General features: G+C 36.1%; 1 long non-coding RNA gene across 1 annotated transcript in view; it reads right to left on the bottom strand.

Annotated features, from left to right (window-relative positions):
- Positions 1 to 221: 221 nt before the first annotated feature.
- The window catches only part of LOC134739584 (uncharacterized), a 103,146-nt gene continuing 80,842 nt past the window's right edge, over positions 222 to 22,525 (bottom strand). The window contains exons 3-5 of the long non-coding RNA XR_010126381.1: positions 5,032 to 5,157; positions 4,714 to 4,771; positions 222 to 2,939 (exon numbers count right to left, since the gene is read on the bottom strand). This is a non-coding gene — a long non-coding RNA (uncharacterized LOC134739584). The remainder of the gene's footprint in view (positions 2,940 to 4,713; positions 4,772 to 5,031; positions 5,158 to 22,525) is intronic.

The raw sequence follows: 22,525 nt of genomic DNA, 5'->3' as shown, positions 1-22,525 counted from the left end.
ACCTTGAGAAAAATATTTTTAATAGATACATCTGTGAAAGAAGTGTTGTAAATTAATAATAAAAAGACAAAATTAATTTTTTTAAAGTGGACAAAAACAGAAATTTCACAAAAGAAATTTATTTTTCACAAATAATTGGTCAATAAGCATATGAAAAGCTGCTCAACATTGTTAGTCATGGGGAAAATGCACAAATCAAACCACATGAGATCTCACTATATACCAACCAGAATGCCTGAAATAAAGACTACAATGTCAAGTTTGGAGCAACTGAAAGGTACATATATTGTTGGCGGGTGTAGAAATGGTACAATCACTTTGGAAAATTGTACAGCAGTGTCTAAGAAGGTTAAATATCATCTACCTTATGACTTAGGAATTTCACTCCTCAGTATGTTTCTAAGATTAATAAATATTTGTCAATCAAAAGCTTGTATTATAATGTTCACAGCAGATTTATTCATAATAACCCCAAACTGAAAACAACACAAATGTTTATCAGCAAGAAAATTGTTAAATAAATGGTGGTAAAAATATTACACAGAAACAAAAATGAATGAACTACTGGTACAATTGCAAATTGAAGAATCTCAAAAATATTTTGTTAAGCAGAAGCCAGCCACAAAAGAGTACATGCTATATGATTTCATTTATGCAAAGTTCTAAAAGAGGCAAAAACAATCAATGATGATATAAATCAAAATAATAGTTTCCTCTGGTGGAGACAAGGGGTGTGGATTGACTGCAAAAACACAGGGGAATTTTCTGCAGTAATGGGAATATTCTATATCTTGATTTGACTGATGGATTCATTGGTGTATATATTGATTTTTAAAATATAGGATCTTAACATCTGTGCATTTTACTATATGAAAATTATACCTCAGTAAAAAAATTAATCAGAAAAAAGTACTGAAGAGTGGACCTTAAGTAAAGCAAGGATTACAAAAGAACATTAAATCAACAATAAAATGCTTTTAAAGCTATGTTCTGAGTGAGAATAATAAAGAATAGATATGCCTCACTGCTTGGCCCATTCCCACTGATTCACCATTTCTTTCACTTCCATCTGTTCAGCAAAGTTGATGACTTTTACAGTGGAACAACCATTAGTAAGAGGGAATTGGAGTTCAGAGGAACTGATCAGTGAGCGTGGTTTTGCCACTAACTCGTTTTGTGATCTTGGGCAGTTTACTTCAATTAACTGTACCTCCATTTCTTCATCATTAATATGAGGGCCAGACTAGAAAATTTCTAAGGCCCCTTCCAGCTCCAACATTCTGTGCATAATTCCAAATGTGAGTTCTGCAGCTTCATACATGGAACAGCACCCAGAATTCTATGGTGACCTAATAAAAACATTTGGCACTGTCAATAGACCTGAAATCTGGCAGATATTTCAGAATGTTCGGCTGCCAAGAAAAGTTTATCAAGGTCATAAGCCTATTCTACAATGATATATTGGTCATGCTAGTGTTGACATCATCTCATATGATCCCCTCCCAATTACTGGTGAAGTAAAGCAAGGCTATGAATGGGATCCAGGGATACCTAATTCTTTGTATGCAGCACTATTAAGAGATTTGAAAAAGATTTGGAAGCTGTTGTTGAGCTCTGTTCCCAGTCCTCTGGAAAACCTTTTGAACTTATCAGACCAAACACTCAAGAAGAAACAAACAACTAATGCTCTAAATAAAAGCATTCATGTGGGCTTAAAAAGTTGCAGTGCCATTAAACAAACTCCTATTATTTGGGTTAAAAATGTTTAATTTCCAATAATACTAATGGAACATGAGTGTGTACTAAATGACTATATGAAGATGTTTCATCTTTTCTTTACCAGATACTAACATCTTCTACATATTGAGAAAGGAACAGCTTGCCCACCTTCCAAAGCTATATGGAACCAATACAAAAGTACACTGAATTCTGTAGAAAAGACACTAATTTATTCAGTCCTCAGGGCATTATTTAGCACATTTCAATAGTAATTGACTGTCCTTGTATAGCTTATATAATCTATCACTCATCTCCCAGAGTCCTTTCAGCCCAGGGAATAACAGGACCTTTTGCTTCCTAAGGCATTCATGGTTCAGGACTAATAAGTTAAAAAAAAAAATTTAAAGGAAATCCATAAATGATTTCACAAAGGGAAAGAACTAGATTTCAAATTTTGCCACTAGACACATATATTTATCCTGGAGGCATCCTAAGTCTAATAGATAAATATATATATAATTTTCTACAAGGGCCGTCTGTTCACTTACCTGTTTCTGAGGGGAAATTAGCTTTCATTTTCTGGAGTATAGTTTAACTTCTCACTAATAAAAATGACTCCAAATATACATGAAAGAATTGGAGGATGGAAAAACTTAAACTTAACAGTTTGTTGCACAATTTTGTTCTTTAGTTCAGCTAAAACCAGGCTTTTGTCACACAACCAGAAAAATTTAAGCATGTGGACAGATTGAAGGGTCAGTAGGGCAGGATTTTATTGGGCAAAAAGGGAAAAAAAGAAAAAAACTCTAAAATGAAGTCCTGCTAACCAGCCTCCCACCTCAGAGATTGAATCCTAGCGTGCCACACAGGAACTGAAGAGGCCAGGCTCCTCCCTGCTGGCCTGAAAGTTCAACAGTGTGAACTTCCCTTGGTTTCACCCTGTTCTTCCAGTGCACAGGCCAGTTGGAGATTCTCCAGGGACCCTCCCCCTTATCTTCTTCCTGCATCTGTCATTCCCCCTCTAAAGAAGTACATCTAACTGCCATTAGAATAAGAATAAGGAAAAGGATGAAGACCAATCTTAACTGCTTCCTGCTGACAGGGAGTACTGTTTTGGGAAAATGGCAGACAGAGCTCCTTCAGAAGACTATCTGAATGTCCCCAGCAGAAGGGGCCATAGTTCAAGGCTCCAGTTGCATGACCAGTTGGAGTTTGATGGCCTGAAGGTGAGAAGAGACAAACCAGGTTATTAGAAAGTATGTATCAAAATAAGGATGGGGTAAGGACAGCACGAAAATCTAGAGATGTTTTACTGGTTTGCACAAGGAGGGGGAGACCACAAGCCCAACTGGTTAAAAAAAAAAAAAAAACTATTTTGCTGGAATGTCAGGCTTCTGGGTTCCCTTCCCCTGAGCCTAATCCTAAGCCAACCAGTCTAAGGTTTGGGAAATTAACTCTTCCCAGTTTGGAGGATGCATTTGAGGGGAGTGTCTCATAGTACAGAGACAAAATTACCTATCAGTGAAGAGAGGACAGAGGAGGAAAAAGGAAAAAGGAGGCATTTTTTTTTTCAGAGGAATCCCATGGATTCAGAATGCATTCAGAAGTGGTACAGACTGAAGATGAATGGCTACTCTTCTAGAAAGAGGGGAGTAGGCATCCCTGGTTCCTTTCTTTTCCCAGCAAATACCTGGAAAGAAAGAGTGAGATGTTCCTCTTTCTTTCCTCTGTTCTTGTATCCCTGAGTCCCTGAAAACAGCAGGGTGCCACCCATGGGCATCAAAGTGGCTTTCACCCATGTTAACAGGGGGACCTAGGCGGTGGGAATATACTATCTTACCCACATATGCCCTATCTCCCCCACTGTCAGTAGCCTTTGAATTTCTTAGACCTAATTTATGTCATGAATACCAGCATTACCTTTATCTATGAATTGGGAAGTTTGGATTAATTGGCAGGAATTAGTCTTGCTCATCTGTGCTGTGCCTTTTAACTTCTGTTATCATCTTCCTCTGGATCCCTTAGAACTAGAACTTTGTACTAAGGATTTGAACCAAAGCTTGGAATTGAGTTTGGGGCAAAAATGTGTCCCAGGGGGCTGCATGGACTCCTTATCAGAGGCCAAATGCTAAGGTGAAGCTGTGGAGTTGAGTCCTCCTTCAATAAGGGAGAGAAAAGGATGTCTTGTGACATCCTCAGATAACTGGTGGCTATAGTAATGCTTGCTAAGATTTGTGTGCATAGTACTTGGCTTTGGTTAGCTCCACTGGTCTTGCTTTCCCAAACAGAAAACCTCTGGGTGATGGGCATTCCATTTAACTCTTCCCAGTTTGGAGGATGCATTTGAGGGGAGTGTCTCATAGTACAGAGATACAATTACCTAGCAGTGAAGAGAGGACAGAGGAGAGAAAAGGAGGCATTTTTTTTTTTCAGAGGAATCCCAGGGATTCAGGATGCATTCAAAAGTGGTACAGACTGAAGATGAATGGCTACTCATCTAGAAAGAGGGGAGTAGGCATCCCTGGTTCCTTTCTCTTCCTGGCAAATACTCTTCCTGGCAGGATTTGCAGAATAACTGTCATAAACCAGAATATTGATCCAGGTTTTCACATCACCCATCCCTTTTGTTCTTTCTGAGCTGCAGCCAGAGATTGCTGGTTGGTTCACAGGAACAAGCAGTTAGTCTAAAATGTAGGCAAAAACTTAAAAACAACTAATGAATCTAAAATTTAATGATGATAAGTTTTGAAACATAATTTCTCTCTCTCTTGTTCTCATTTCTCTTAAAAACAAAAACAAATCATGATAGGACTATGTTGTTTGCAAAACAGACTTTGTCTTATACTTGAGCTAATTATTTGCAAAAAGTGCTGCAAGAATAATTATTTCTATGCAGGCCTTTTAGATTGGCTTTGGTGGAACTCTATTCCACAAGGAATCTCAAATAAAACCTTTTAAAACTGAGCCCAGACATGCGTTTCTATCCTCAAATACCTGTTAGTTTGGTAAACTCCTCTCTTCTTGAGGTCCCAAGAGCAGGTGGTTCCTGGGCCTGTTGGAAAATGACATTCTTTACTCATCAAAGGTTAGGAACCTACAAGAACTAGGTAGACAAGAATATGAGGCCAGTTTTCTCAAGGAGCTTTTATCAGCTTTGAGATTTGAGCTTGAGTCCTTAAAGGGAAGCAAACTCTTCCAGTCAAAACCTTGGTAAAACAACCAGCTTCTCCATTTGCATCCTGTTGCAAAGGAAAATTGATTCTTATTGCACTGATGCAAACAAGTGTATTGCCATAAGTTAAAAATACTCACAGATAGTTTCCAAATTCTAGAGGAACCAGGCAAAGAGAAACAAATATGCTCCAAATTTTGTACACAGGAGTATAACTTTCTCAATTATTAAAGGCCATAAGTAGCTCAAATTAAGTTTCCTTGACTCTGAAAAACAAAACAAGGATTAGCAATGTTCCAAGCAAAACTCAAAAAGATTATTTCAGTTTTGTGTTAGTTCAGTCCATCCAGTTAGCTCTTGTTTTGCTTGATATTAGTGAGCATTTCTGCTCTTTGTGAGTCTTGTACATTTTTTCTTTATTCCAATGTCACAATTTCCAAGGTAATGAGAAACCTGTATTTAGAGCACTTGTCAGGCTCCTACAGCTTATTACAGAGCATCCTTTGAAAAGGATCAAACAAGACAATGATTGTCTGTGAATAACATAAAGTCCAGGGTAGTTACAGTCAGAAACACGATTGACAAAGAAGTTTGGTTGTCATTGTGGTTTACAATAACTTAACATAACAACCTTAATTATGATTGATGGCATATACTTTAGACATTAGAGTTTTAGAAATCCCATACAATTTTGGAAGATATATTAGTACTATTCACCAAAATATAACCTAAAGAAAATTGAACATCATTTTGGCAATCCCATGTAATGAAACATGTCAAATAATTCTGTTTACCTATCTTGTGGACACTCCAGGGGCCCTCTGTAGCATCTAAAACCAGGCATCAGGAAAGACAATTTTGAAACCGAAGTTTGATTTTGGGAAGCCTGTTAAATATGTTAGAGGTTTAAAACACTTAATGTTATGAAATAGAATTCCAGATTACTATGTCAGTTATTTTGCCAAAATAATTACTCAGAAATTTAAAAAAGCAAAACCTTTTATAACCCCTTATAAATTTTGCTAAAGAGCAGATTAGTGCCTTAAGAGTGCCTTGTTATGCTTTTATTTTAATGATCAATTTACAGAAAAAACATATAATATCCTTTTGCATTTAGTCAATATGTTCACACATGAAATTTTTGCAAGATTAATTTTTACAGTCATTTCATTATTTGTTTAAACCTTCAGCCTTATATTATCTGATTCAAAACAACCCTTAAACCCTAAGCAAGAATTTACATTTCTATGTCTTCTTATAATCTTTTACTAAAAACACATTTTACTGTTCTTACACACCTTACATACAAATCTATTTCCAGTAGTTTTAATTACATGTTATAATGGTAACTTCTAGCAATTTTTAACTGTAATTTAAAACCTGGTAAGTTGTTGTAGTTATATGCTAGGTGCAGCCAAGGTTTGACTCCTTTCAGCATAATTAAGGATGTGGTTAATTCCATAGGTCTCCAGGCCTTACCAATTGTGAAACAGGCAAGTCAAACAGTTCTCAAAAACCAAAAAGGCAGTTTATAACCTTAAAGCACTTAGCAAACCTAATATCTGACCTGCAGAGTTTAGTTTACATATTTACATTTTGATGACATCTGCATTTCACCAATAATCTTTAAAGCTGTTTTTATTTCTCAAAGATTAAAGTCACATGATCTTAAAAGGAACCACAGCTTTTATCTTCCCTTAAAACATCACACATGCAACATATATGTAACTACACAGACAGGTAGAAAAGGATCCAGTGGATTTTTCATTTGCCAATCTCCTAATTATTGGCTTCTTATGCATGCACTAATAGTGGCAAGACAAAATGGAGAAAAAGAATTCAGTCAATTGAGGAAAAATCCTTTTTCCAGCAAAACAAGATCTGAGAAAAGAAAAACAGAAAGGCCTTTTAAATATATCTGTAACTTGGATATCCACTTTTAATTAAACTGAGAACTCTTTAAGACAATCTTTTAACTCCTTTATTACCCAACTGTAGCCCCACCAAGTAGCCTTTTTTTCTGGCTTTCAAACCTTACTAAAAGTAACCTCATAGGTGAAACCAACAAGCCTCAATTAAGGATATAAGTTAACTGTGAGTGCATGAAGTATTTCCAAAGGTAGTTCTTACAAAATTTAGAACCTTTAAAGGTAACCCAGAGAAAGGAAGATTTAATAAAAATGCTAGAAGTTGTTCACTGTGGGGCAGAGAATCAGCAAATGGCAAAAGGCAGGCAGATATGAACCCAAAAGTACTCATTCCCTAAGCCAGGATTGAACCCCAGCTGCCATTGTAAATGGTGGAAGCTAGACAAAGCATTGCCATATGGTTAGAGGTCATGCTCCAAAGGATGTAAAACAAGATGGAGGCCTAAAGCAAAGTTTGCTACTAACCATACAGAAAATCATGCAAAGCACACCAGGTTGGCATCAACTTAAGACCAACCTCACAAATCCTTTTTCATAACTAAAATTTTGCAGAGAATATAAACAGTGATTCTTATTATTCCTGGCCTAGTTAAATGTCTTCTAAAAACAAAACAAAACAAAGCTCTCACTTAAAAGTTAACTGCTGACAGGGTAAAGAAAAGGAAAAAAAGTTTAAAGTGCAGGGTTGGAACGTTGCCTGGGGGTGGAACCTGTTATTCTTATACAAATGGATTCCTAGCCCTAGTGGGGAGAGGGACAGGGGAGTTGCCATTTATCATTCCATCCCACGTGTGCCTGCAGCCTTTGGGGTGGGGTGGTGTGCAGTTTCCTCTGCCCTCAGAAGAAGTCTGGGGACAAAAAGGCTTAGAAGGAAAAGGAAAAAATATTTTTTGGTTTTCATCTTACCCTTTCTCAAACCCCATGTCATTCCATCCCACGTGTGCCTGCAGCCTTTGGGGTGGGGTGGTGTGCAGTTTCCTCTGCCCTCAGAAGAAGTCTGGGGACAAAAAGGCTTAGAAGGAAAAGGAAAAAATATTTTTTGGTTTTCATCTTACCCTTTCTCAAACCCCATGTCTGGGCGCCAAAATGTTGAGGAATTTTGCTCCTTAGCTCAGCTAAAACAGGGCTCTTATCATATGACCAGGACAATTTAGGCACACAGACAAATTGAAGGGTGAGTAGAGCAGGATATTATTGGGCCAAAAGGGCAAAAAAGTAAAAAAAAAAAAAAAAACTCATCAAAGTGAGATGGAGTCCTGCTAACAAGCCTCTCACCTCTAAGACAGAATCCCAGGCCACCACACAGGAACTGAAGAGGCCAGTTTCTTCTCCCATGCAAATGGCACAAACTTCCTCTGGCTCTACCCTGTTCTCACAATGTGCACTGTATGCAGGCCAGTCACAGGTGCTCTGGGGACCCTCCCACTTATCTTCCTCTTCCATCTATCAATTCATTCATATTTCAATGGTGTGATACAGAAAGTGATGGAGAAGCAACAAAATAGATCAGAGCATGCCAAGTAAATTTGTTCATTCCTGAATCAGTCTGTACTTTAAATTAATTTATACTTAAGTGCAGTTACTAAATGATAGAAATTATTAATGTAAAGAAGATCTGGTGGGGGGTTCTCTTTATAATTAACTTCAAAGAAGAGTGTATTTGCACCAAATAAAACATCTCAATTGCATATATCACAGTATGAAATCTGTAACTGGGAGACTACCCTAGGAAAATAAACTTTTTAAGTACATTCAAGTTTTGTTCTTTTTGTATCTTGTTAGAGATTTTCTTGCATAACTAACTTCAGAGGCTTTTTCAAATGTTTGTTGCTTTGTTCAGAAAACATCTAAAAGTGTTACTCAAGCAAGAACTAATTCAAAGCAAATTTATTTAAAGTCTGTTTTGTTGTTTTTTCTCTATTCTGAAAGTTATGGGAAATGGAAGAAAAATCTATTATAGGTTACTTCAGCATTTAAGTGAGGTTCAAAAGCATCCTTAACACTATCTTCCAATTATATGCATGTGTAGAAGGGATAGTGCAACTTCCAAGCTTTGATCCAAGAGGCTTGAATTTTCTTCTCAGAATGTTTTAAGATTCTCTACAGAGTCAGGGTTAGTAAGAAGATTGATACAATGACTTCTAGAAAACTAGGGCACTAGAAGAGTAATACAAACAACACAAATTATTAGGATTCCTAGGACAAGTAAGACTAATAGGATAACAAGGGCCCCAGTTATAATTTGCTAGTAGATGAGGCCTCCCAAAGAGCCTGAATATCAGGATGTATCATGGAGTTTTCATAGTATAGATTATTCTCATTATCTGTGGATTTCATATTTGCAAATTTGCCTGCTAGCTAAAATGTACTTGAAGCCCTCAATATTGCAGAAGCTTTAAAGGTCCTTTGTGGACATGCACAGACCAGTGAAAAAATTGGGGTACCAAGTATTCATGGTCCTAGCTGAGATCCAATGATACCATCTTCTGCTTTCTTGTATTAGCTCTCAAAATGCAAACAAGTGTCCTTTTCCTGCTATGTTTAGTGCCATTTTGGGAGGCATTTTTGTGCTTTTGCTGGTGATTTTGCCTTTTAAATGCTCTCCAGCATAGTGCTGCAGTACTATCCAATGTTTCTAAGTACAGTAAGACTATTATGTAACTTACAGAAAAAATTCATGTTCAATAAGCTCTGTTGAGACATGAGTGATAGTGCTGTCCTCCATGAATTCAATGTTAATGAATCAACGATATACATTAAATAAAGTGCCTTTACACAAAAACACACATAAACCAAGGATATGTATTTGTTGGTTGAGAAAAACCTTCAGGCCTCTGGCCTGAAGAAATCTAACTCTGTATTTCCCAAATGAAGCAATGTCTCAGTATTCACTAACTTGGTGTTGCAAAGACTGTATAGAACACAGCTACTGTGAATGAGAATCAACTATAGATGTACTCATTAAAATAATAATAATAATAAGGAAGTCTGAGAATTATTCTCCTTTCTAGAAGGCTTAACTGTTGATATAAACTAAAATTATTTTTAGATTTTATTTATCATATTATATTATGTCCATAGTAAAAATATTTAAAATGGAGATAAACAAAAAAGAGACGGAAAATTCTTTATAATGCTAACAGCCATAGAAAACCACTGCTAACATTTTGATGTTCCAATTTATAGAAGACTATATATATACACACACATAATACAGTTATTTAAGCTGATATTTTAGTTAGTGGTGGAAGGTATCTGAGTTACTGGTGGTAAATCCACATGGGTCTGCAGCAACTTCAATTCTTGCCTCTTCAGAAGAAAAAATTCAACTGAGGGGCATAAAGCAGAAAAAGAGACTGAGGCAAGTTTCAGAGAAGGAGTGGAAGTTTGTTAAAAAGCTTTAGAGCAGGAGAGAAAGGAAAGTACACTTGGAAGAGACCCAAGTGGACACCATGGAAGGTCAAGTGTGGCATTTGACCTTGATCCTAGGGGTTTATAGGCTGCCCCACTTCCAGCATCTTGTGCCCCCTTACCTATGAAACTTCTCTTAGGATGGGCTGCCTGCATGCACAGTGCCCTCCTTGAGCTTAGGAAGTGAGCACAAGGAGTGTAGTGTATTTACGAAGTTGTATGCATGTCCATCTGACATGTATCTAGAAAGTTGTGTGCATGTCCATTTGAGGCTGTCTTCCCTTTTCTGGTGGAGTGCCTCTGCAAGGTCATACTCTATTTGGTCTCTTAATGTGCATACCTAAGCTCAGTCGTCCAATACCTGAGATTTTACTGGAAGCTTATTTTGCTTCTCCCCAGTGCCTGCATTCAATTTTACACTTTAATATAACAGCTGTGGACCTTCAGAAGATTATCTCTCCCTGGTGCCAGCTACTGAATTATCATTTTTAAAGAGGCAATGCAATAATTGTTGAACCATCACCTGATGATCACCTGACACTCCTCATGAGTGGGGGAGAGCCCTCTCCTGCCCTGCTCATGCCTAACTGCTTATACCATTTTCAATAAATGTGTTGTGTATATCTTTCCATCAATAAGCCATTTAATGATTATCTGGTATATTACTTTATTGTGATAGTACATTTATTTTACTAATCCTCATACTGTATATAGTTAAGTGGTTTACACACACACTTTTTTGTTTTGTTTGCTGTAAATGATGCTGTAATAAACATACTTATTTATACTACTTTGTAAACTTGTAAAATTGTTTCCTTGGGGGAAAAATATTAGGAGTTGACTTGTCAGGCTGTTTTAGTTTTTGATACTTGCCAAAATGTACCAAAATTTTGGACCAAATCATATTTGACCTGAGTGTGTGAAAATGGTTTTCCTACACAGTCTTACTATTGTTGTGCCTTGAAATTTTGGAAAATGTTTTGTGATATAACTCAATGGATTAAAAAATGGTTTACTATTGTGGCTCTAATGTAAATGTTATTTCTAGTAATTTGAACATATTTCATGGTTATTGGACAGTTGTATCTCCCATTTGTAAAATGTGTTTTCATAAATTTGCCTTTTCAAGAATACTATTAAAGTTTTATTTTTCATTAATTTATGAGAAATCATTCATTTTAGTAGAATATGTTTACCATATAGGTTACAAGCATTTTTTTCCAGTGCAGTGTTTTTCTTTTACTTTTTTAGTATAGATTTTTTTTTTTTGTATTTGGTGATGAAGAATTTTTTAACCATCATGTAAACCAATAATTCAAACTAGTCTCTCAAGGATTGCAAGTACTCACCAGTCAGACCACCTGGACCAGCCCCTTTTGGGGAAACTATTTTTGACAACATGTTCTATTTCAGCTACATTTATTATCTAATTTAGATTTTCTTTTTCTCCTTAATTTAATTTGGTAGGCAATATATTTCTAAAAATCAATCATTTCAATTAAGTTTTTCTACTATCACAATTTTTCTACTGTTTAAATCTCATTAGTATTTATTATGCCTCAATACATATTCCAAATATTATATGTATTGATGGCTTTTCTCATTTTCAGGACACTTGTTACTTTTATAAAAGAAATATTTTCTGGATTTATTTTTCTATTTGTTTCTTTTTTCCAGATTAATTCTGTCAGTTATTTTCCTTTTTTTAACCATATATTTACTTTTAAAATGTTTTTACTCCATTAATTTCTTGATTTGAATCTTCATACTTCCCCAAATTCCCAAAATGTTCTTTTGGATGCCATCTTAGTCCGTCCCAAAGCAGCACAGGGAATCACATGGTGAAGATGTTAAGCATGCTAGGTCAAATCTCTTTTCCTCTTCTTATAAAACCATTATACTCCCATGATAACCCATTCATCCATTATTCCATAAATTTATTAGTCTACTTATAAGGCAGAGTCCTCATGACTCAATTACCTCCTAAAGGCCCCACTTCTCAGTACTACTACATTGGGGATTAAATGTCAACATGAATTTAGGAGGGGACAAATATTCAAACCCTGACAGATGCTACAATCAATCTTGGAGAAGATTCTGTGTTCTTTATTTTATTCCATATACCTTTTATATTATTCACATTATTTTCTTTTTACTTGTCTTTAAACAAGACAAAATCTGGCAAGGCCAATGTTTGTCTGTACAAAGCCTATTGAATTGCCCTTTTCCCTTTCCTCTGTTCACCATGATGGTGGTCATTTTTTTTTTTTAAGTAATTAGTTAGATTTACTAGTTAAAGTGATCAGCTCCTAGGTGTTTTTCTGACTTTCATCAGTTTTAAACCAAAGGGGGAAAATATCACAAGAGAACTTTCCTCTCCAATGTGGTAGCTTTTCTGCATTGTTTATTGCCTACTGTTTGGATAGTCCTAAACGAATTATAATAAATTAAAAAAATGTAATCACAGTTTGTACCACAGCAGCATCTCCTTTATAACACTTTTCTAATGCAAAATAAAGTTTTCAGATGCATGTATCACAGTCTTAGTCTGTTCAATCAGTGATAACAAAATACCAGAGGCTGAATAGATTATAAACAACAGAAGTTTATTTGTCATAATTCCAGACACTAGGAAATCCAGTATCAAAGTGCTGGCAGATTTAGTGCCAGATGAGGGCCCACTCTCTGATTCATAGATAATAGCTTCTAGCTGTGTCCTCACATGGTAGAAGAGACAAGGCAGCTCCATGGGTCCTCCTTTAAGGGCACTAATCCCACATTGGTGATTCAGTTTTAACATATGAATTTTGGGGAGGACACAGAGAACACAAACATTTGGACAATAGAAACCACCATCAGTTCCCATCACTTTTGAGTAGTCTCTAGGATTTAAAGTTGTATGCCTAGTTGTTAATGGGAAGCAAGGGAAAGAGATTATGGCAAAGTGAAGACAGGGGTAGGAGCTGATGGCAAAGAAAAGGGTGCTCAGGTCCTAATTTATAAGGCAGAGAACAAGTGGTTAGAAAGCATGAAAGTATCTTTTATATTTTCTACTGTTAACACTGCTTTGAAAAGCAAAAGAGACAATATGAAAACAGAACTTGGGCTCTGGTTAATTTCTTGTACAGCCTGGCACAAGAAAAAACATAAGTCTGGAGGATTCTGTGGTCCCAGAAAGTAAGAAAGTGCTGAAAACAGAAAACAAAAGGATGAGAGCAAGTATAAAGGACACACAAGTCAGCCTAAAAGAGTCTCCAATGGCCAAAGTTGGAATAAGTTGAGCAACAAAATAAGTAACAATAGTACTGAGTTATAAACCTTCTAAAAATACATGAGATCATGCTGACATAAATAAATAAATGGAGGAATGAAAACTTTTCTTTATTGAAGAATGATAATTAATAAATGTATATTAAATTAGAGAATTTGAAAATCACCAGTAGAGCATCACAATAATCATTGCTGTGGGCAAGATCCATTAATGGATGCTTAAATTAATGAACAGAACTTTAAGCAGAAAGGAGATATGTGCACAATTTGAAGGTATCTTTCCCCAAATATTGAGTAATTACAAAGAAAAAAAAGGAGTAGCTTTACAATCGAGAATTTTGGCAAATATCACCTTAGCCAAGTGATCAAGGGTTACAATCCTGGGCATATACATTGATACCATGTGCCTCTTCATAGGTGAGTTACAAGGATACATCATACCCAGTGCCAAATAACCTTAATTTAACCTTGAGAAAACATCAGACAGGCCTAAATTTAGAGATACTCTGTAATATAAGTGATCAGTTGTCTTCAAAAGAGTGAAGGTCATGAAATACAAGGAAGACTGAGAAACTCTCATGGATTAGAGATTAAGAAAATTAAATACAGTATATCAGCAAGATAATGAAATAGGAAGTGTCAGGTTCCACACCCATTCCCTCCTCCAGGAAGTTCAACTAGCTACTATCCACAGACCAGAACAACTTTTTGAAAATCCAAATACTTGGAAACAAGCTTCAGATATCTATGTGGTCTGAAGAACTTAATGAAAGTCTGACTACAATAACACCACATCTTCCCATCCCCCAAGTAAGTATAGTGTTATATGAAGATTTATCTAGGCCCAGTATCAACAAGGAAAAAGGAAACTGGAGGCAGTCATCCAGCTTCCTTGGCATCCTGAGATGCTTCCCAGGATCCCCACTCTGGTCTCACCTCATACCCAATACTGGAGGGTAATGGCACAGTTAGACCACTCAAGCCCAGTTAGAAACAAAGAAAGGAGGCAGAGGTCATAATGGCCAGCATGGAAATCTTGACACCTCTGTCTTCATGCCAGCTGTGACATCCAGTCAAAGATAGCAGGCACTTTATAGTTCACCCACAAAACTGAATCAGCCACCTTCAGAAGCATAATGAAAAGTTCAACACAGCTTGAATCCCTAGAGAGCTGGTCTCTATGTCCCATCCTCAGAACCTACACCAGTGATTCCACCCAAGCAGGAGTACTCTTGCTTTCATCCATTTAAGAGAAACAAAAAAGCTAGACCTACTTTGCCCAGAAGGTCAAACAGCTGCTCAACTCAGCCAAAAGCTCACCCCATGGCTCTACCCTGGCAGGAAGGCAATCCTTAATCATTTGTTTCTAAGAAGCATAGCTTCTGATCCCCCCTGTTATTAGCAGTAACTCAGCTTAATATGAGTGATCCTGGAGCCCAGTGAGCAGCCCTACCCAGCTGAAAACCCTAAATAGCAGAATTGTTCAGCCAGGGAACACATCCTGTGACCAGTCTTACCAGAAGCAATCACAATACCCAGCCAATAGTTCTGCCTAATAGCAGAACTCAACCACTGGTCTCTCCAGACAGTGGAGCACAGTCAGCAGCCCCACTCAACATTGGAACACAGGCAGTGATCCAGCCAACTAGAGAACTTCTGCCTCCAAGTGATCCAGCCAACTAGAGAACAAGCTCTGCCTCCAAGGGGACATCACAGGCTAGCTCTTCCAGAATCACAGGCTAGACTAAATAATGAAGGTCTACCCCTGCCAAAGAATACCTGTAAAGACAAGAAGATGGGGCTATCTTCTCAAATGCACAGGCAAAGCTGTAATAACACAAGAATTGTTAATAACCAAGGAATAATGACACCTCTAAAAGACACTAATGAAGTTCCAGTAATAAACCTTAAAAATCAAGATTTATAAAATGACTGACAAAGAATTTAGAATACTTCTCTTAAAGAAGTTCAGTGAACTACTAGACTACATAGATAGAAAATCAAATGAAATTTGGGAAATAATACATGAACAAAGTGAGAAATCCGACAATAATAATATGAAGAAGAACAAAATAGATACCCTAGAGATGAAAAATATAATGACTGAGCTTAAAAATATGATAGAAAGCTCCAATAGCAGACTCCATCAAGCAGAAGAAATGATTAGTAAACTGGAAGACAGATATTTAAAATTATCCAATCAGAGGAATGAAAAGACAAAAGAATGAAAAGGAATGAAGAAAGCCTGCAAGAATTTTGGGACACCATCAAGAAACCACCTTTGCACATTAAGACCTACAGAAGAAGATGAAGAAAGATAAAAAGGGACAGAAAGTATATTTAAAGAAACAATGTCTGCAAAGGTTTTCCTATCTGGGGATAGAGGATAAAATACAGATAAAGGAAGTGTAGAATACTCTGATTAAATTCAACTCACAGAGGAGTTCATGATAACACATAATAATAAAACTATCAAAAATCAAAGACAAAAAATTCTGAGATCAGCAAGATATAAGAAACACATCACATGCAAAGGAGTATCAATTTGATTATCAATGAATGTCTCAGCAGAAACCTTACAGACAAAAAGAGATGATATATTCAAAGTGCTGAAGGAAAAATACTGCCTTCCAATAATATTTAACCCAACAAATATGTCTTTCAAAAGTGAGAAATAAAAATTTTCCAGACAAACAAAATCTAAGAAAGTTTATTATCAGGAGACCCACCTTTTTGATCAGGAGACCCTTTTTGATAAAGGGTTCTTTAGGCTGAAACAAAAGACCACATATGAAAGTACAAAGCTCAATGGAATAAGTAAAACAGAGCCATATTCAGAATACTTTAGGTTTGTAATGTTTATGACAAGCAATTTTAAATCTAGTATAAGGGTCAAAATCCAAAACTATTAAAAACAACTACAGCTAAAATAAATTGTCAGGAAATACACTTTACAAAATAATGTAAATTATGATATCAAAACTATAAAATGTTGGAATAGAGTAAAAAAGTGGAGTTGCTCTATGCAACTAATATTAAGTTATTAGCTTAAAACATGCTGTTATAAGTATGTTTTATGTAAATCTCATGGTAACCAAACTACCTACACAAAAAGCACCTTCATAAGAACAAAAAATCAAGTAAGTGATTAGAGTACCTGATTCTAACATCATATTTAAAAAAGAGGCACTGAAGAGGGTAGGAAAGACAGTCTCAAATCACCAACACCACTCTCCCCAGCAGTGGAATTGTCTATCACAGTGGTCAGAATCTGAGTTCTAGCAAGCCCCACCACAGCTGGCTAAAGTGCTCTGGGGTTCTAAATAAACTTGCAAAGCAGTCTAGGCCATGAGGATAGCCATTTCTGGCAAGTCCTGATGTTGTGCAGGGCTCAGAGCCAGTGGACTTGGGGTGTATGTGTCCTAATGAGACACCAGCCAGGGAGGCCAAGGGAGTGCTTGCATCACCCCTCCCCCAACCCCAGACAGCACAGCTCACAGCTCTGGGAGTCTCCTTCCTTCCACTTGAGAAGAGTAAAGGGGAGAGTAAAGAGGATTTTGTCTTGCTATTTGAATACCAGTTCAACCACAATAGAATAGGGCAACAGGCAGACCAGACCCCAGCTCCAGAATGACATACCTAGACATACTCTAGGCCATGCTTTGAAATGAAGGACCTGGTTCTGGCAGGATTCATCATCTGCTGACTAAAGAGCACTTGGTCTGGCACTAGTAGCTGGGCAATACTTACCAAGGGCCTTGGGTGAGACTCAGAGCTGTGCTGGTTTCAGATGTGACCCAGAACATTCCCGGTTGTACTAGCTATAAGGCACCAGTTGCCAATACTGGAGAGAAAGAGATATGTGACCTTTCAGACAGAAAATTCAAAATAGCTGCTTTGAGGAAAGTCAAAGATGTTCAAGATATTGCAGAGAATGAATTAAAAACCCTATCAGATAAATTTGACAAAGAGATTGAAATAATTAAAAGGATCAAGCAGAAATTCTGGAACTCAAAAATGCAACTCACATACTGAAGAATACATAAGAGTCTCATGACAAAAGAATTGATGAGGAAGAAGAAATAATTAGTGAGCTTAAAGATAGGTTATTTTAAAATACACAGTCAGAAGAGACAAAAAAAGAATAAAAAAGAGTAAATCACACCTACAATATCTAGAAATAGCTCACGAATTCTTTCTTCTTCCTCATGAATTCTGCTGTCGTGAGACTCTTATGTATTTTTCAGTATGTCAATTGCATTTTTGAGTTCCAGAATTTCTGCTTGATCTTTTAAATTATTTCAAAGGGCAAATCTAAGAGTTATTGGCCTTAAAGAGGAGGTACAGAGAGAGAGAGAGATTAGGGTAGAAAGTTTATTCAAATGGACAATAACAGAGAACTTCCCAAACCTAGAGAAAGATATCAATATTCAAGTACAAGAAGGTTATAGAACATCAAGAAGTCTTAATCCAAAGAAGACGGTCTAAAGACATTTAATAATCAAATTCCCAAAAGTCAAGGATAAGGAATTATAAAAGTAGCAAGAAACAGGAAGCAAATAGCGTATAAAGAAGTTCAAATACATCTGTAAACTAGCATCTCAGTGGAAACTCTACAGACTGAGAGAGTGCCATGACATTTACGTTTTTTTTTTTTTTTTTTTGATACAGAGTTTTGCTCTGTCACCCAGGCTGGAGTGCGGTGGCAAAATCTTGGCTCACTGCAAACCCAAGAATGGGTTCACGCCACTCTCCTGCCTCAGCCTCCAGAGTAGCTGGGACCACAGGCACCCGCCACCATGCCTGACTAGTTTTTTGTATTGCTTTTAGTAGAGACGGGGTTTCACCTTGTTAGCAAGGATGGTCTCGATCTTCTGACCTTGTGATCCGCCTGCCTCAGCCTCCCAAAGTGCTGGAATTACAGGCGTGAGCCACCATGCCCGGCTGATATTTAAAGTTTTTAAGAAACAAAAAGTTTCATCCTAGAATAGGATATTCATTGAAAATATCCTTCTAACATGAAGGAGAAATAAAGACTTTCCCAGACAACTAAAGTTGAGGGATTTCATCAACACCAGACCTGACCTAAAAGAAATGCTAAAAGGGAGTTCTTCAATCAGACAGAAAAGGAGGTTAATGGTGAATGAGCAATAAGAAATCATCTAAAGACACAAATCTTCTAAAAGTACAAAAATTTGAGTAATAGTAGTGCATAGAAAAAAACACAAAATAATATAAAACTATAATTGTGTGTAGAATATTCATATCTTGAGTAGAAAGACTAAAAGATAAATGCATCAGAAATAATAACTAATTTTTGAGACATTGACAATATAATAAGATATAAATAGAAACAATGAAAAGTTAAAATGTAGGGAGCATGAGGGTAAGGTGTAGAGTTTTCTCTTTGCCTTTTTCTTTGTTTATGGAATCAGTGTTCAGTTGTCATCAGTTTAAAAATAATGAGTTATAAGATACTATTTGCAAGCCTCATGGTATCTTCAAAACAAAACCTTTAGCTAATCTAAGAAAGAGGAGAAAAGATCCAAATAAATAAAATCAGAGATAAAAGAGGAAACATTAAAACTAATACCATGGAAATTCAAAGGATTATTACAGGCTACTATGAGCAACTACATTTCAACAAATTGGAAAACCTAGAAGAAATGGATAAATTCCTAGGAAAATGATGTCTGCCAAGATTGAACCCTGAAGAAATTGAAAGCCTATACTGACCAAAAATGAGCAGTGAGATCAAAGACATAATATAAAGTTTTTCATCATAAAAAATCCAGGACCTGATGGCTTCACTGCTAAATTTTACAAAACATTTAAAGAAAAATGAATACCAACTCTACTCAAAGTATTCTAAAAAATAAAGGAGAAGAGAATACTTGCAAACTCATCCTACAAAGCCAGTATTATCCTGATACCAAAACCAGACGAGGATACATAAAAACAGAAAACTACAGGCCAATATTCTTGATGAATATTGATGCAAAAATCTTCAACAAAATATTAGCAAACCAAATTCAACATACATTAAAAAGATCATTCATCATGAAGAGGGATTTATCCCAGGGATGTAAGGATGGTTCGACATACACAAATCAGTCAATGTTATATATTATACCAACTAAATGAAGTTAGAAAACCATAATCATTTCAATTGACACTGAAGAAGCATTTGATAAAAATCAACATCCCTTAATGATAGAGGAAAAAAATAACTCAAAAGACAGGGTAGAGAAGAAACATATACTTCAGATGCACAGCTAGTATCATACTAAATGGGGAAAAAATGAAACTATTTCCCATAAGATCTGGAACAAGACAAAGACACACACTTTCAATACTGTTATTTAATATAGTACTAGAAGTCCTAGCTAGAGCAATCAGATAAGAGAAAGAAATAAAGGGCATTGAAATTGGAAAGAAGTCAAATTATCATTGTTTGCAGATGATATGGTCTTATATTTGGAAAAAACACAAAGACTCCATCAAAAAACTGTTAAAACTGATAAATTCAGTAAATTTTCAGGATAAAAAGTCAACATACAAAAATTAGCACTGTTTCTGTATGTCAAAAATGAACAATCTGAAATATAAATCAAGAAAGTAATCTAATTTACAGTAGCTACAAATAAAATAAACTACCTAAAAATAAACTTAAATGAAGAAATGAGAGATCTCTACAATGAAAATCATAAAACACTGATGCAAAAAACTAAAAAGGAAACAAAACAATGGAAAACACATTCCATGTCTATGGATTGGAAGAATCACTATTGCTGGAATATCTAGCAAGCAATGGTAGAATACTATCAAAGCAATCTACAGATTCAATGCAAAACTACCAAAATGCCAATGAAATTCTTCACAGAAATATAAACAATAATCCTAAAATTTATTTGAAACTACAAAAGAACCAGAATAACCAAAGCCATCTGGACCAAAAGAACAAAACAGGAGGAATCACATTACCTGATTTCAAATTATACTACAGCGCTATAGTAACCAAAACAGCATAGCACTGCTATAAAAACAGACAGACCAATAGAACAGAGTATAGAATCCAGAAGTAAACCCATTTATCTACAGTGAACTCACTTTGGACAAAGATGCCAAGAACATATTTGGGGTAAGGACAGTCTATTCAACAAATAGTACCGGGAAACCTGGATATACATATGCAGAAGAATGAAACTAGGCCCCTACCTCTTATCATATACAAAAATCAAAATAGATTAAAGGCTTCAATCTGAGACCTCAACCTATGAAACTACTACAAGAAAACATTCTGGAAACTTTCTGGAACATTGTTCATGGAAAAGATTTCTTGAGTGATACCCCACAAGCACAGGAAATGATAGCAAAAATAAACAAATGGGATCACATCAAGTTAAAAGGTTCTGCATAGCAAAGAAAACAATTAACAAAGTGACGACACAACCCACAGAATGGAAGAAAATATTTTCAAACTACCCATTTGACAAAGGATTAATAACCAGAATATGCAAGCAGCTTAAACAACTCAATAGAAAAAAAATCTAATAATCTTTTAAAATGGGCAAAAGATCTAAATAGACATTTCTCAAAAGAAGACGTATGAATGGCAAACAGGTGTATGAAAAGTTGCTCAATACTACTGATCATCAGATAATGCTAATTAAAACTAAAATGAGATACCACCTAACCCCAGTTAAAATGGCTTTTATCCAAAAGTCAGGCAATAATAAATGATGGGGAGGATGTGGGGAAAAGGCAACCCTCAGACACTGTTGTTGGGAATGAAAATTAGTAAAGTCACTGTGAAGAACAGTTTGGAGGTTCCTCAAAACAACTAAAAATACACTGCTGGTAAGAATGTAAACTAGTACAACCACAATGAAAAACAGTGTGGAGAATCCTTAAAGAACTAAAACAGAACTACCATTAGATCCAGCAATCTCATTACTGGGTATCTACCCAGAGGACAAGAAGTCATTATACAAAAAAGATACTTGAACATGCATGTTTATAGCAGCAGAATTCGCAATGGCAAAAATGTGTAACTAGTCCAAATGCCATCAATCAACAAATGTGTTCATGTCCTTTGTAGGGACATGGATGAAGCTGGAAACCATCATTCTCAGCAAACTATTGCAAGGACAAAAAACCAAACACTGCATGTTCTCACTCATAGGTGGGAATTGAACAATGAGAACACATGGACACAGGAAGGGGAACATGACACACTGGGGCCTGTTGCGGGGTAGGGGGAGGGGGGAGGGATAGCATTAGGAGATATACCTAATGTTAAATAACAAGTTAATGGGTGTAGCACACCGACATGGTACATGTATACATATGTAACTAACCTGCACATTGTGCACATGTACCCTAAAACTTAAAGTATAATTAAAAAAAAAAAGAATGGCCATAATTTAAAAATAAAAAAATAATAGATGTTAGCATGGATGTGGTGAAAAGGGAATACTTTCACACTGTTGGTGGGAATATAAAGTAATACAATCAGTATGAAAAACAGTACGGAGATTAAACTAAAAGAAGAACTACCATTTGATCCAGCAATCCCACTACTGGGTATCTACCCAGAGGAAAAAAAAGTCATTATATGAAAAAGGCACTTATACACGTATGTTTATAGCAGCACAATTTTCAATGTAAAAATATGGAATGAGCATAAATGCCCACCAGCCAATGAGGAAATAAAGAAAATGTGATGTTAAAAAAAAAAAGAAATTGTGGTATATATATTTTTTCAATTGTGGTATATATATTTTTTCTTTATCCATTCATCTGTTGGAAATATATATGTGATGGAATGCCACTCATCCATAAAAAGGAACAAATTAATGGCATTTGCAGCAACATGGATGGAGACCATTATTCTAAGTGAAGTAACTAGGAATGTAAAACTAAACATCATTTGTTCTCACTCATAAGTGGGAGCTAAGCTATGAAGATGCTATGAATGATACAATGGACTTTGGGATCTCTGGGGAAAGAGTGGGAGGTGGGT

The sequence above is a fragment of the Pongo pygmaeus genome, chromosome 4 (genome assembly GCF_028885625.2).
Source record: "Pongo pygmaeus isolate AG05252 chromosome 4, NHGRI_mPonPyg2-v2.0_pri, whole genome shotgun sequence".
Classification (NCBI taxonomy): Eukaryota; Metazoa; Chordata; class Mammalia; order Primates; family Hominidae; genus Pongo; species Pongo pygmaeus.
Note: the sequence above shows the minus strand (reverse complement) of the source record. Positions and strands in the feature narration are given on the sequence as shown.